General features: G+C 37.2%; 1 protein-coding gene across 36 annotated transcripts in view; it reads right to left on the reverse strand.

Moving 5' to 3' along the window:
* ROBO2 (roundabout guidance receptor 2) overlaps window positions 1-15,048 on the reverse strand; it is a 1,555,999-nt gene that overhangs the window by 344,383 nt on the left and 1,196,568 nt on the right. The window lies entirely within an intron of this gene.

Consider the following 15,048-nt stretch of genomic DNA (forward strand, 5'->3'; position numbering starts at 1 on the left):
TCTACTGTTTTGCATGCCAGGTAATTTTTGACTGAACAGTGAACATTATATTACATTATTGCTCACTAGATTTTTGTTGTATTCCTTTAAATAATGTTGGATTTTGTTGTGGTGTGCAGTTAACTTACAGGGAATCAGTTGAATTCTTTTGAGGTTTGCTTCGTACACTCTGTTAGAGCAAGTTCAGAGTTGAGATAAAATTAGTGTAAGGCTAATTTATCCCTACTACCATGGTGATAGATACTCTTCTGAGGATTCTACCCATTCTTGGGAACATAAACTCATTCTAGCTCTGTGAGCACCAAGATTTCTGGCATTGGGGAATTTCCTTTTGCTTATGAACTGATCAACTGTCAGCCAAAGATCTGAGGGGGACCTCTCTGCAGTTCTCTAAAGTGCTCTCACACACATGCTCTCTCTCTCCCCTTGACCTCCCAGAGCTGCTTCTTCTCCAGTGCTTTACCCTGCAAATTCTAGATACACCAGACTCCCGAAATTGTGACTTCTCTGTTTTCATGTCAGCCTCTGTTTGGCCTCCCCTTCCTTATATAGTAGACTGAATAGTATCTCCAAGAAAAAAGATAGAACAAATGCAAGACTCACCTTTTTCTTTCCCCTCTCAGACATCACTACCTGCATTCAATACTTGAAAACCACTATTTCCTGTGTTTTATCTGGTTTTCTAGTTGTTTAGGGTGGGAGGATATATCTAAACTATTACTCCATCATAGTTGGTGAAATTAATTTTTATAAGCACCAATGAGAGTGATATCTCGTGTACATTAAACAATCAGATCATTTTATTCACTGGTTTTGCTTCCTAACAGTTTTTATAAGGAATTGTTATTCTTTCTCAATACATGAGAAGTTTATATCATCACTTGTGGTTACTATTAATTTTTGTTTTTTACAAAATGTGATTTAATTTTGCTTCTTATTAAGCATGTATTTAAAATCTTCCATTATGTCCCTATATATGTACATTTAGAAAAAAACAAATTAAACATCATGCACTACAAAAACCACCTTTCATGGTTGAAGTTCGAAAGAAACCGACACACCAAATAACAGTAGAAATTAAGGCATAAAAAGATTTGAACATTTGAAACAGACTTGAGTAAAAGTAGATAAAAACACCGTTAGGGGGCTGGCCCCGTGACCTAGTGGTTAAGTTCAGCATGGTCCGCTTCGGTGGCTGGGGTTCACTTCCTGGGTGTGGACCTACACAACTCATTGGCAGCCGCATACAAAATAGAACAAGATTGGCACAGATGTTAGGTCAGGGCGAATCTTCCTTAAGCAAAAAGAGGAAGATTGGCAACAGATGTTAGCTCACAGCAAAACTTCCTCAGCAAAACAAAACAAAACAAAACACCATTAGGACAGATTAGAAACCAAAAGTTTTGATAAGAATAGGAACCATAAAGAGGAAGAGCCAGGCCAACTAGCCAAGAGAAAATTTTATTACTTGCTGGAATTATATATAACATATTATCTATACTTTGGTAACAGCTTTGTAAAAATGCTAAATTTCTTTTACCTTTTTGTATCTAATACTCAGATTCAAGAATGTGCTTCAAGTATAGTTGAAATTATCCAGTCATGATTCTAGTTCTTCAGCAAGGATTATCCATGCTCAAGTCTGCCTGACAAGAAAGGACTTCTACCTACAAGAAAGGACTCTGATTTAAGAACTGCCAAGCAGCAAGACTTTATTTCATCAAGAATGGTGAAAGGTTTCTACAAAGATAAGACACAATTACAGTAATGAAGCTGTGATAAACTATGATAAAGACAGAGTTGCAACAGAGTAACTAGTGGATGATGATACCTCTTTTATATTAACTTGAACCTTACATTTATAAATCTTCCCCATCACTAACAATTTTACAGTTTGATTACAGGAAGCTTGGATTCCTTTCCGAAGGGTCTTTCAAACCAGTGCATCAATTTAAAACAGCAATTGCTCGAATTTCCCATCTATGGGTTTAAGATGGCAAAACGAGCAGGTTGAAGGGAAAAGAAAATAACATTTTCACTCACATGGGGTAAAATTATAGCCACCTGTGCTATGTTTGCAGTGTTACTAACGCAAATGAAAAGCTCAGAATTAAGTACTTCCTTCTACACTCTGCAGGGAAGTGTTTTGTATAACAGGCAAAGAAGCCACTCTCACCACTCAGAGGCCTGCTAAAAATAGCACTCAAATCCTCTTGCTCTAAGAATTTGTTCAGAAGATGAAAAGGCTGTGGGTTAACCATGAGGAAAAATTCCTGAAATGATGAAACAACATGAAGAAGGTAAAGTCAGGCCTCATGGGGGCATCCAATTTTGCTACAAGGCAGTTCTCTGTTAATATGTAATTTAGGGCGCCCAAAACCAGCAGTCAAAGAACATCAGGGTACATCTGAGTAGTACTTGGATTTTTTTCACTTGTGATCCTGTTTTCTTCTACTTTATTGTCTTCATTTACGGACAATGAAAAATGTCACTAAAAAATTGCTGATGTGGTTTTGTAGTGAAAGACTGGCTAAGAACAGCATACTGCAGAGGCTCCAATCATGGTTTGTGCTTACTTCTCTCAAGGCTGCTGTTGCCTTAATCCTTCAGCTGTCCCTTCTAAATACTCTTCAGGTTAATGGATGACAAATTCACTTCTGTCAGGGGATGTGCCATGTTTTTAAACTATGACAAAATAAATACAATAAAGTGAATATTTCATCCTCCCAAATACATTGCACTTTTCTTTTGTAATTTTACCAGTACATTTCCTTCTGCTTCCGGAAAGCCTCCAACTATAGAAATTTTTTTTAGGAATTGTTATAGAAACATTGAAAATACTCAGGTAAGTATTATTGTCATTTATATTGCAAGTTTTTATAGGCAGAGGAAGTAATCTTGTTCAAAGCCATCTTTCTAACATCTAGCATAGAGTCAGTCCTCAATAAATATTTGTTGATTTATACAATATAGAAAATAGAAAATAATTACCATAATGCATAATTTTTACACAGAGAATGTAAAATCTCTGAAGAGTAAAAATGTAAAAATCTGTCCTACATGTGCATTGATAAAATAACATTTCTTCCATAAAAAGTACAAAAAAAAATCTTTATCTCTTTCCACTACAATATAGAACGCCTATTTTTAAAAAGAAAAACTTTAAATTTTCTTTAAATATTTTGCATGCCATTTCAATCATACATAACTCTCCTTCTATCTTTTATGTAATTTTTGCCTTATTGGTGTACATACAGCAGCAATCTTCAAACATCAATTATTGAGCCTTCTTGTTTACATTGTCATAATATTTTGAACCACTGAGTTCAATACTGAGGCATTTTCGTTAATATGGTCAATATTATAGCTAAAGTGCTATCAGATAGTCATACAATTTTAAGAAGCAGACTATATCTAAATGTATATACACAGAGAAGAATTAACTCAATTTTCTTATTGACTATGATGATGTCAGAATGTGGCTGGGTATCACTCTGGTGACAGCAAGATTAATTGGTATTTTGTGGACCAACATAAAGAAAAAGTCAACAGCCATAGGTCTTTTTATTTTTTATTTTTTGCTGAGGAAGATTCGCCCTGAGCTGACATCTGTTGCCATTCTTCCTCTCTTTGCTTGAGGAAGATTCACCCTGAGCTAACATCCATGCCAATCTTCCTCTATTTTGTATGTGGGTCCCTGCCAGAGCATGGCCACCAAAGAGTAGTGTAAGTCCACGTCCAGGAACCGTAACCCAGCCACTGAAGCAGAGCATGGGGCCGGCCTCAAGTCACAGGTCTCCTTCTTTTTTTCAAAAGATTGGCACTTGAGCTAACAACTGTTGCCAATCTTTTTTTTTTTTTTCCCCTGCTTTTCCTCCCCAAACACCCCCAGGACATAGATGTATATTTTAATTGTGGGTCCTTCTAGTTGTGGTCACAGGTCTTTTTAATCTGAGCTGAGAAAGTTTAATTGATTGGTGCATTCTAGAATGTTCTTAATGAAAAAGTTAGTCTGTTGGTTGTTTCTAAGGAGTACATACAACTACATTATTTAGCTAAGTGAAGAGCTGGGAAAAGAAAGGTGATATAAAACATGGAATAAACGAAAGTAACTATTTTCTTAATCTTCATTTGTACCAACTCTAGTTGAAACATTCAACTTTCTAAAGGTTGACATTCAACTTCAACCATAATTTTGTATTTTGAAATGCTTCATGTGCCTTTTATTGTTAGGAGGAAATTTTAATTAGAGGGCTTTTAAAAAGTAAAATTAATATAATTTGCAATGTAGTTTTATTTTTAAAATACACAATGAATTTTAGCTGCCAAGTTATAATCAGAGGAGAAATCACACCAGGCCAGAGAAAAGCTCTTCTGCTGGCACATTTTCTGAAAACTATCAAGACTTTTTCTAACACATGAGAACCAGAATATCAGTGCTTCATCCTTGCTTGTTATTCATCTTGGAAATATATATTATGGATGATCATTCCTTGTGCATTGCTACATGTAAGCAAGTTGGCAATTTATGCTTTAAAATGTTGGTCCCTTTTATAGGCAGATATATTGACCCCCTATCTTTGAAAACCCCTTGCCAATCATATTTTCATCAGAATTCCTTAAAATATGGAACAATAAGCTCAAAGGGGATTGTTTATTAGAGGTTTTTCTTTCTGGGCACCCTATATACTCGTGACTTACAACTGAATTCTAAATGAATGCTAGAAGTGCCAAAATCCAAAAAGAAAGCCCATGTGGAAAAAAGACGTATCAAAGCCTAAAGGATTTATGTTTAAATTATTGAAATTCAACTGTGGATGCATGGTTTATTTATGCTGATTTGCTTTCTGGCTGCATTGTATGCTCTAAGTCTACTGGGTTTAGGACAGAAGACAAAGACTTCTTTTCTGTATATTTTAATATTTTTTCTACATCACTTGTCCATGTTGATGAGACTAGTGACTCAAAAATGAAAAATTTTCATGTAGTGTATGTGTAAGTGAACTTTTCTGTCATCTGTCTTTTAATTGGCTCAGAGCTCTGGATTTTCACTGTGGTGTGAGAAAACTATTCATTAGTTAGAAGAAGGAAAATTATGAAAACATTCTTTTTATACCAATGAAGGAAAGGAAATCAAATCTGGTGAAAACGAAAATATTATATACCTATCCAATATATGACAAAACTATTTCATAAAACATACTGTGTAACACACCATGAACACTGTAGTAGCAAGCTATCTGGAAGATGAATTGTTTCATGGGAAGCCTATTATTACAAGCACAAAATATAGCCAGATATACTCATCTCTACTACTGTTTCTAAAGATGGGCGATGCCCTGGGGAAACCTAGAGGTCCAGCCAAGGATACGCAGCTCTTTTCATTCTTCTTACACACCTCTGGCCTCTCCTCAGTTGCCAAATCTGCCAAGAGCTATGCCCAAAAGAAGAGAAAGGGAGTGAATATGAACTGCTGCTTTAGCCTTTGGATTAGCACAGGATGTCTGCTGGCTGCCTGCAATGATGCTCTCTCAGCATTCTAGGGAAGACTTGTTCTCTTCCCTATCCAAGTGATGGGCCTGAACCTGTGTCAACTGACTGGCTTTTCTAAAATTAGGCAAACTGTACCGATAAGAATGTCACTGAATAGTAATTCTTCACTTTTACTCTGTTTGATGGGAAAAAATTTAAATTAACACAATACATAAGCAGCAACTTTTTCTAGTCTTAGTGTTACCGGGTTTTTTCCAGGCAGCATTTAGGACTCAGAAAGCCTACATTGTGAGAAGATCCCAGAGCTGAGGTTGAGAATACTGTTATGATATGAAGCCCTTCTGCTGGAATTGACTCTGAGGAAAAATTGGAGTACACTAAGTATTCAAACATACACTGCACTTTCTCCCCATTATTCCATACAAATGCCCTAATATTTTTTTCGAAACTTGCTTCTACGTGGAAATTAAAATACATGCATTTTTCATTGAGCAGAGGTTCCACATTTTATTAGAAAAAAAAGGAGACCCAGAGAAAAGAAGCTAATTAAAAAGCACTGACAGTTTCTCTGGTGTGGTGTATTAACAGTATTTAAGAATTATGTTATAAAACTAAGCTGTCATTATAACATGGTAGAATAATGATACAATTCAGCCAGCTCGAAGCAATTCTCCTACATCCAAATACAGTAAATACCCAGCAGGGAATGGCATTTTACAACAACTTGCTTTCCCATTCTATGTAGGTCATATAATATTTATCTTTTATTTCACTGAGTGTGATCATGATGCAAAATAATGTGCTCTGTTGTGTAGAAAGGGTTAAGTTATGGCCTTTGTGAGCCATTACTTGGAGATTTATTGAAGGAGTTAGTAAGTCTATAGTTCAATATGTGGTGATTGAACAAGGACCATAGGTGCAGAGACAGTGAGAGGAAGAGAGCTGGGGCAAATGACATCCCTAGGGCTTTACAACATATGGCCCATCAGTCAAGGGTCAAGCCCCCTCACAAATTGCATGCACTTTACATAGCCATCTGCATCAATAAATTACTACTCTCCTCTAGCCAGGCACTAATGCATGAGCAAGAGGGATCAGCCCCACTTACAAATAAACTGTTTTATTTATTCTTGTATTGGCCCCATACTGCAACCCATTTTTCCCCACACTAGAATTTTCTCTCATAGTCTGGCCAATCCACTAATAAAAACCCCAATTCTTTAAAATACACATTTTGTTTTTCCAGAGTGATGGACTATGTCCTACAGAGCAACTAAGATGCAGGTGAAGCAGGTCAGAATGACTAGGAGAAACTGAACCCAGAAAGATGAAACATTTCAACACATTAATTTATCTTATTTCTTTCAGCTGAGTTTCTCTGTGATGACCAACAGCTGGCTTGCTAATGAAAAGGTTCTATAATATTGTACTTTGCGTTTTTAGATGTTTTCCATTTACAAATTAAGGTTGTCAACATTAAAGCAACTAGTTCTTTTGATTACTACTTATATGTAAAGAGAACCTTTGGAACTGGTAGTCCTGGGTACATTTGAAACAGCATAAAAAATAGGTCTCAACTAAGTTGCTTTTTGTGTAAATACAGTTGTCAGTTTTATTGCATAATCTCTGAACTTTTATATTTCAGTGCTTTTGCACAAAAAATTAAGGCTTTTTGAATCTGAGAATATCTTTTATATCTGAAAGATGAAAAGTTATACAGTACTGAGCACCCAACAAGTGAACATTTCCGGAAAAGAACAAATATTGGAAAAGTTCATCAGTTTGTAGCCACGTGATTGGCTAGTGGTATGCTTAAAAAGCCAACCTTTTTTTCATAAAAGCAAGGTATTTGGTGGTAAACAATAAAAACGAAAGTGAAGAGAGAGTAAGGTAATAAAATGTTCACGTGCCTACTCTGAGCCAGGCATTGTGACCCTTACATTGATCACTTCATTTAATTCTTGCAACAGTCCTCTGATGTGGGTAATTATTACCACTATTTTACAGATGACAAAACTGAGGATTAAGGCAGGACTGAGATTTGCCCAAAACCACACAGTAAGAAGAGGTAGAACAGGGATTTATAGACAGTTCTGCCTGGTCCCAAGCTCATCGCCACCCAACCTTCCAAGAAAGGAGAAAGGAAGATGGAGGAGAGCAATGGGATCAGATCCACAGCGGGGCCGGGCAGTCATGGAATCCTAGGGGAGGATCAAACGTGTGATCCTGTTCAACCAACTCTTGGTACTTGAACCTCATCCATAGTAGGATGCACTCAGGGACAGCAGAAATGGGGAGAAGCAGCAGCTCAGTTCAAGGAGAAAAGCAGCAGATAAGAAAAGGGCTAACCAGAGATTAGCATAGCTCTGAAGCTTCGATGTGGCCAGGAACAGACTCAGTGATTGTGCAGAGCAAAGATAGGTTTCAAGTCAGATGCTGCCTGGAGTACTGAGTGGAGAAGGATTCTGAGGGGGGCCCAAGATCAGTGGGAAAAAGAAACAAAGATTGAATAGTTTAGAAATACATAGAATGCAGAAAAAGAGGAATTTAAAGAAATGCCTGTGACTAATGAGATATTCTTCAGCTTACTTGAAAAACTGCTTGAACATCAATTTGTTCTTACATTATTTTATAAGGCTGGTTCTGGATAGCCTTTTGGAAAATTTCCTAATTCTCCATCTCTTCAAAAGCATGTAAAATAGCTTTATATGTACAAAAAGAAATGTAAGAGATACATATCTATGAAGGGATTTATCTTTTGGTTTGATATGTATAAATAGGGCTAATTGGGATTCCCATAAATTCTATATAGTTCTTTAAATACTCCAAAGTAGTCTATCAATGCAAAGCTTAATTAATTACCCTTTAAATTGAGAACAAATAGACACAGGCATGATTTAGTATGAGCAACACAGATGTGTACTTCACATCTGAGATTGGACTCTAGTTCACAAAACATATTAGAGTGGACACAAGACCAAATTCTTTTGATTTAGATGGAAAGTATACAGTAAGATTTGCATTGTAATGGATCCACTGACCCCTGGTCAAGATGGAATTGTCAATAGAAGTGTCTTATGTATGGTATGAATCATATCTAATGGTTCTATTAACATCATATTGAGATTGAAGTCTCAAGGAGCATGACTTAGGATAATGGAAATGGAAGAGGGCCTTATTTATTATTTTCATTTCATTTCTGTAAGTGTATTTTTTCACTTTTATATCATCTCATGAAGAAAAGCAAGCAATGATACACTTATTAAAATTATATCAAAGCACATAAACTTGTAAAAGGCATCCAATTTTAAAACAGATGTTCCCGTCACACACACACAAGATCAATTCCCTAATGGCCTACCCCTTCAGGCCTTCAGGAATAAGGAGGAAGGGACTAATGGAAAGAAGGGTGGATTGGCAGTGAGCAAACATAGCATCTTCTGCTCCTCCTACCTCTGACATAGTGTAGAACCATAGGCAAGTGGCTGTATTTCACACTCTCAGATTCTTCAATGAGAAAATGGGGATAACAAGACGCCTGCCTTTCTTTTATGTCACAGGGATGTAAAGATGAATCAGATAATATAAATGAAGTTTTTGGAGCACATTAGAAGAAATTGGTTTTTGAGTTACAATAATTTTTTAATGATGTCTTACTCCAGTTCCATCAGATTAAGTGACCAAATTCAGTATTTAAGTAGTAAAATGGGAAATCATCAATCCAGACAATTTTCTAATTGTTCAAGGTACTTCCGAAGGAACAGGAACAAGAGATTTTTATGCAGTGGTATACCTGATATAAAAGCCTGTCTTCTATGCCATTTTAATTTTAAAAATGTTAAATATCTTAACTACACCATCAATTTATTTAAAAGTTACCTGGGAAGGCAGCTCTCTGTTTAGACTTGTCAGAAATAAGACAATGACTCATAAAATTGTCAAAGAACCACAGAGTGTTCAAGGTACAAAGAGAAAAAAGCCTTCGTATTACTGTATGTGCAACTATAAAGCAGAAATAACTATGGTATAAACCTGTGATTCTAGAAGACTGTGAATGGTGATGGACGATCATGGCAAAAACAAAAAAGCATTGAATCCTCTAGAAGGATCAAGTTGAGAAACTGAAGAATCCTCTTCCCAGCAGAATCGGGCTTTTTTGAAAATGGGGGGAAAATCATAAAAATGTAAAGTTAACATTCCTCCGATAGCTGAGAATAAATATGAGTAAAGCAAAATAAATCTGGATGGGAATTACAAACTTTCTCCAAATGTACACAAGTAGAAAGGAAAAAATTCTAGAAGTTCATGTGAAATGGCAGTTGCTACAAAATCGGTTTGGTGTGAAAAGAAGCTGAAGAAAGATTTGACCAACACTGACTAATCAAAAAGTCCACGTTAGGGATTCAGTCATAAAGCTGAAAACTGAAATTGTTCCTGCATCTTTTAACTTTCAGTGTAGACCCAGACCAGGATCTATAAACAAACACACACATATCTGTTATTATAACTACTTACATTACTTTGATAAAAAGAAGAAGTTCTTTTAAAAGAAAATCATGGTTGTACTTTCCTTTGGTTATAAGCACTAAATTTTAAACTTTAGAAATTCTAATTTTAGAAGGCACGCCTCTCTTGGGAATGAGGTTTTTTTCTGCTTTTATCATAATTCAGAATTTTAAATTTCCATACTTGATCAGATGACCCTACAAATCATTTTGCAACTTGTTCCACTGAGATCCACTACAGGACAGAAAATAGAATCTTCCATTTAGTAACTGTGTGGTCTTGGAGCATCGATTTAAGCCTTGTGCCTTGGGCTTTTCAGTTATAAGACGGGGATAATATAGAACTGTTGAGAGGATTAAATGAATTAATAACTCAAGTATTGAGAGTAGCACTTGGTTCGTAGCAAGGTTAGCTATCATCTTCATCATCACAATCATCACATTCTTCATCATCAGCAGCAGCAGCATCTGCTCTCTCGAGGATTTACTGTAATCACTTGCCTTTTTATGATATTCCAACTCCAATTTATGATGCTAAATGACAATGGTTAACATATGCCTGACTTCTCAAGTAGCTTTTAGAGATATTTTTAATGCTTTTTCTAGGGAGTTTTTTTGTTATATTTATTTGGATTTTGTGTGTGTGTCTAAGAGAGGTATGCTTACTCTCCACTTACAAGTTCAACTTGAAGCCAGCCCCTTCAGAAGAACTCCCAAGGGTTTCTTCACTAGTAATCTATGAGCTACAAGGATATATAACCAAGGTCCATCCAAAGACTTTTATGGAGAGAATGCTCTCTTGTCATGAATGCACAACTCCCAGTACGCTTATCAGCACAAGCACTCTTTTGTGAGTACTTTGTGCAATAAAAACCTGGTTCCAACTGATCATTTAACTCACTGCTTTTTCACCTCTTGTATATCTTTAGCAATTTAAGCATCACAATGTTGCCATTTTTCCATTTCAAAACAACGACAAAACGGTAGCATCCTCTGATGTGTTTTTCAATCATTGGACACTATCTACCACATATAATCTCCTGCTTCACTTGAGAATATCTGTTTGCTTGAGCTTCATCTTAAAGATATCCTCTAACTACTGTATGAAATAATGGATTTGGTGATGTATTTGTTTCCAACCATAATAGTTTTATGAAATATTTATTTTCCACCAAGAAAAAGAATGTACAAAATTGAAGTGCTGAAAATTACTGGGTGAGCAGCTTTAAGCACTATTTTTCAGCAGGCCTGAGAATGTGTCCATCAGTGCAAGGGTATTTCAGAGTACTATAAACTTTTCTACCATCTCATTCACACAAAGACGAAATCTGAAATGCGATCCTTCCACAACAGAACCACCAGAAGTTTTGCCATAGTTGTACTGACTTTCTTCCAACTGAGGTAATGAATCAATTAAAATAATATGCACACACCCATGCATATATGAGCATATATGTCTGTTATCTTGTTGTTTTACTGCTGATATATGAATAGTAATAGTGTCATCATTTTTGAATAAGATATATTCTTCTATATAAAAGCACAGATTCTCCAGAACAAAGGATTAAACAACCATAAAAGCTCCCTTTTAAGCCATTTCCTTGGAGAACTGACAACACAGCGCAGCAATATGTCTTGTTCTTTCCAAGACTAAACATCACTTAAAAAGGTCTATTCTCAGTCTACAGAAAAGCTTTAACAGCTCATTCCTATTTAAAGTGTCTTTGGAGAGAATATCATCCTTCCTTTGAATCTAATCATCGCTGTTTTCTTAAGTGGCTACGTAACTTGTAAGGCTGCTCTCGAACCTCCTGTGCGTTCTCCAAGCACACATCTGCCACTTGGGTACAGGCATGCATGAGAGTCCTGTCTGTCTTCCCACCCGGCTTTATTTAAAATGAAACACCTCGTCTCAACTGCACACACAGAAAGCAGAGGCAGATCTCCTACTGAATTGCTTTCCTATATGCTCTCTTCACACTGAAATATCTCCTGAGATGTGTGACAGGCCGATTAGAAGCCATGAGCCTGGGAGTGCCTCATTTCATCACTAATTTGGGGCTGGCACCTTCTCAGTGAAGTTCGCATGAAGCCCAGCTACCAGGAAGAGGTTTCAAAGAGGTCAAACCAAGGCAGTTTGCTTCCTGTTCCCGGTCTGGCTGTGGCCTTGCTCCACATCCTCTACCCTCAAAGGTACCCACCAAAAGGTGAGGTTACTCACCGGGGCAGCACAAGCATCAGAGCAATGAAAGTGAAGGGGACACTGCACAATTATTAGGTCATTTCATCATTTCAGGCACTCGATTATCGTGATTGACTCTCCTGTCAGTCCTACTGTCATCAAATAATTGTACAAACCTCATCTTCACTTCCATTCTGCATCTATGGCCTGTGTGACCTTGGGTAAGTCATTTAAATTCCCAGAGCCAATCCCTCTTGCTGGATATAACACACTAAGTTACTGTTTGAGCTGAATCTTTTTTGCACTGCATTGCTTCATTTAAAATGATGGGTTTATTGCAATTCAAAATATTGAATCAATTTGCTTCACCTTCGAGAAATTTCTTAAATCATCATTCTAAGGTTCACGAATAGTCATTTTATCCAAGTGAATCTTCAAACAACTTAGTCCATTGATTGCTGAGAAATAACCCTTTTTTTCAATTTTGCAGGAATTAAAATACTGTTTACTTGTGCTGTGGAGCATTATCACCTCAATTAGAGATCAATATGCTATTTCAATAAGTTGGATAAAGGGCTGTCATAAGGTATGCCTTCCATTTCAATGACAAACGTATTAAATAATACATTCAATAAATCAGAAGACTATTCACATTTTTCCCCAAATTCACAAATGGGCAGCTGAGGATCCACAAAGGCCATCCCAACCCAGTGCTGTGAAAATAGTCCTCTTTTTTCCGAGTCTCAATGACCACCTGTTTTATTACTTCTGTAGGACATTGCAGATACATTAAGAGGAATAAGTTGATAGCGTGTGAGAGTCGTTTAAAGGGAAATTCTAACCAGAATGACAAGAGGATCTCATAAACGGCCTGACCCTCAGCATGTCCCACAGGTAGTGCCATGGCCCAGCAAAGCTATTAGTGTAAACATTCAAGAGACAATAAAGAAGGCTGGCCAGAGCCCCAGATGGTGCCGCTGTAAAAATACATTCCAAAGCTTGGCATCTGGATTTTGCAGCTGCCATGCGTAGCCCATATGTGGCAATAAATATTGGTTCTGAGCTTGGAACAGCTAGAGGTTGGGGTCAAATGGAACCATCTGAACCATCACAATGGAGCAAACAGACAAAGCACAGAAGTGACTGTGAAATGGCATGTAATTTTTCATATCTCTTACTCCTTTTATTATTGTCAGCTGCTGAAATGCTAAGGTAAACTTTCAGCAAATAAGGGCTTATTTGGCAAAGAGCAGCCGCTAGTATGCAATCATCCCTTTTCGTTTCTGCTCTTTAATTTGCCCTCTTCCAAATATTAAGCTCCACTTACTCCCATCTATCTTTCTGTCATCATTTAAATTCTTAGTACTTCTATTCAGCTATAATTATCATTTATGATACAACCTCTTAGTATCCAATTGTTTGATTTTTATAATGCACAGTATTTCCATTCATTTATTCGTTTATTCATGCAACTATTTTATTGAAGATTTACGATGGACCAGGCGCTGTTTCAAGCACCAAGGATACAGAGACACACAAAAAAACAAATCCCGAGGCCGGCCTGGTAGCACAGTGGTTAAGTTTGCATGTTCCACTTTGCCGGCCGGGGGTTTGCTGGTTTGGATTTCAAGCCATGCTGTGGCAGGCATCCCACATATAAAGTAGAAGAAGATGGGCATGGATGTTAGCTCAGGGCTAGTCTTTTTCAAAAACAAACAAACAAACAAAATACCTCCCAACTCTCATGATGCTTCCATGCATCTGTCCCCTGATACTTACTGAACACTGACCACATGCTATATGATTGATTCTCATTGCAAGGAGAGAGGAAATTCTGCATAAGGGGACAGACAAGAAAACAAGCAAAAACAAGAGTGTGAAATACTAACCATGACCACAGAAGATAATTTTCTGAGAATACAGAGCAGGGTCATTAAGTTGTACATGAATATGAGGAGAGTATCAGGGAGGGGTTTGCAAAGGAAGGGAGCCTTCAGCTAAGAACTGAAGGCTGAGAAGGAATTAGCCAAGGGAACATGCAGAGAAAGAACAACCCAAGAAAAGAGAACTGAGTGTGCAGAGCTCAACCAATTGTTTAGCAGAGCTGGAATGTAAAACGGAAGGAGAATATGGAAAGAAAGAAAGGTTGACCGGCCAGCAGCGGCCAGACACAGAGGGGGTTTGCAAAGCACCCATGAGTTAAAACAAATTTTGTCCTCAGACCAACCTGATTGTGGAGATTTATAAGTACACAAATATCTATACATGGATAAAAAGGAATAAATTCCCAAAGAATGATACTTAGGGAGTTGAGAAGTGAACTCTAGCTTATTTACAGCCAGAAGGTCATTGAGAAGGCACGTATGCTGGATGATGATGGAGAGGTACGATTTTAGTGAAGAGACTCATGGGCAGTCCAGCAAAGGAGAGTACTGAAACTTGAAACTCTTACTTGGACTTTTAAAATGATCTCCTTCTCTGAAGAAAATGAGTATAATCTCTCAAATTCTAAGGTTAAGAAAACTGAGGAAAACATATGACTAGGTAAAAAGTAACAAAGACTTGGACTTCCACAGGACCCACGTTCTCCCTGCTCACTAAGCTAATATTAGCATATTTTCTAATTATTTTGGTTAGAACTTAAACTAACGGTAATCCTGATTCTAACTGTAGGGCTGACCTAAAATTTCCAGCGGCACTTTCACTTGAAATCCATATAAGTGAATCTGAACTTACCTGCCTTTCCAATCTCCTATACACACTTTCCATAGGACATCGGCCTCCCTCGGACATGCTGGCACATTATTTCAAACCCAGGAAATGCGTCTCATCAAAAATCACACCTTCTGTCACACTCTTACTCTCTAG

This window comes from Equus caballus, chromosome 26 (assembly GCF_041296265.1).
Source record: "Equus caballus isolate H_3958 breed thoroughbred chromosome 26, TB-T2T, whole genome shotgun sequence".
NCBI classification, from domain to species: Eukaryota; Metazoa; Chordata; class Mammalia; order Perissodactyla; family Equidae; genus Equus; species Equus caballus.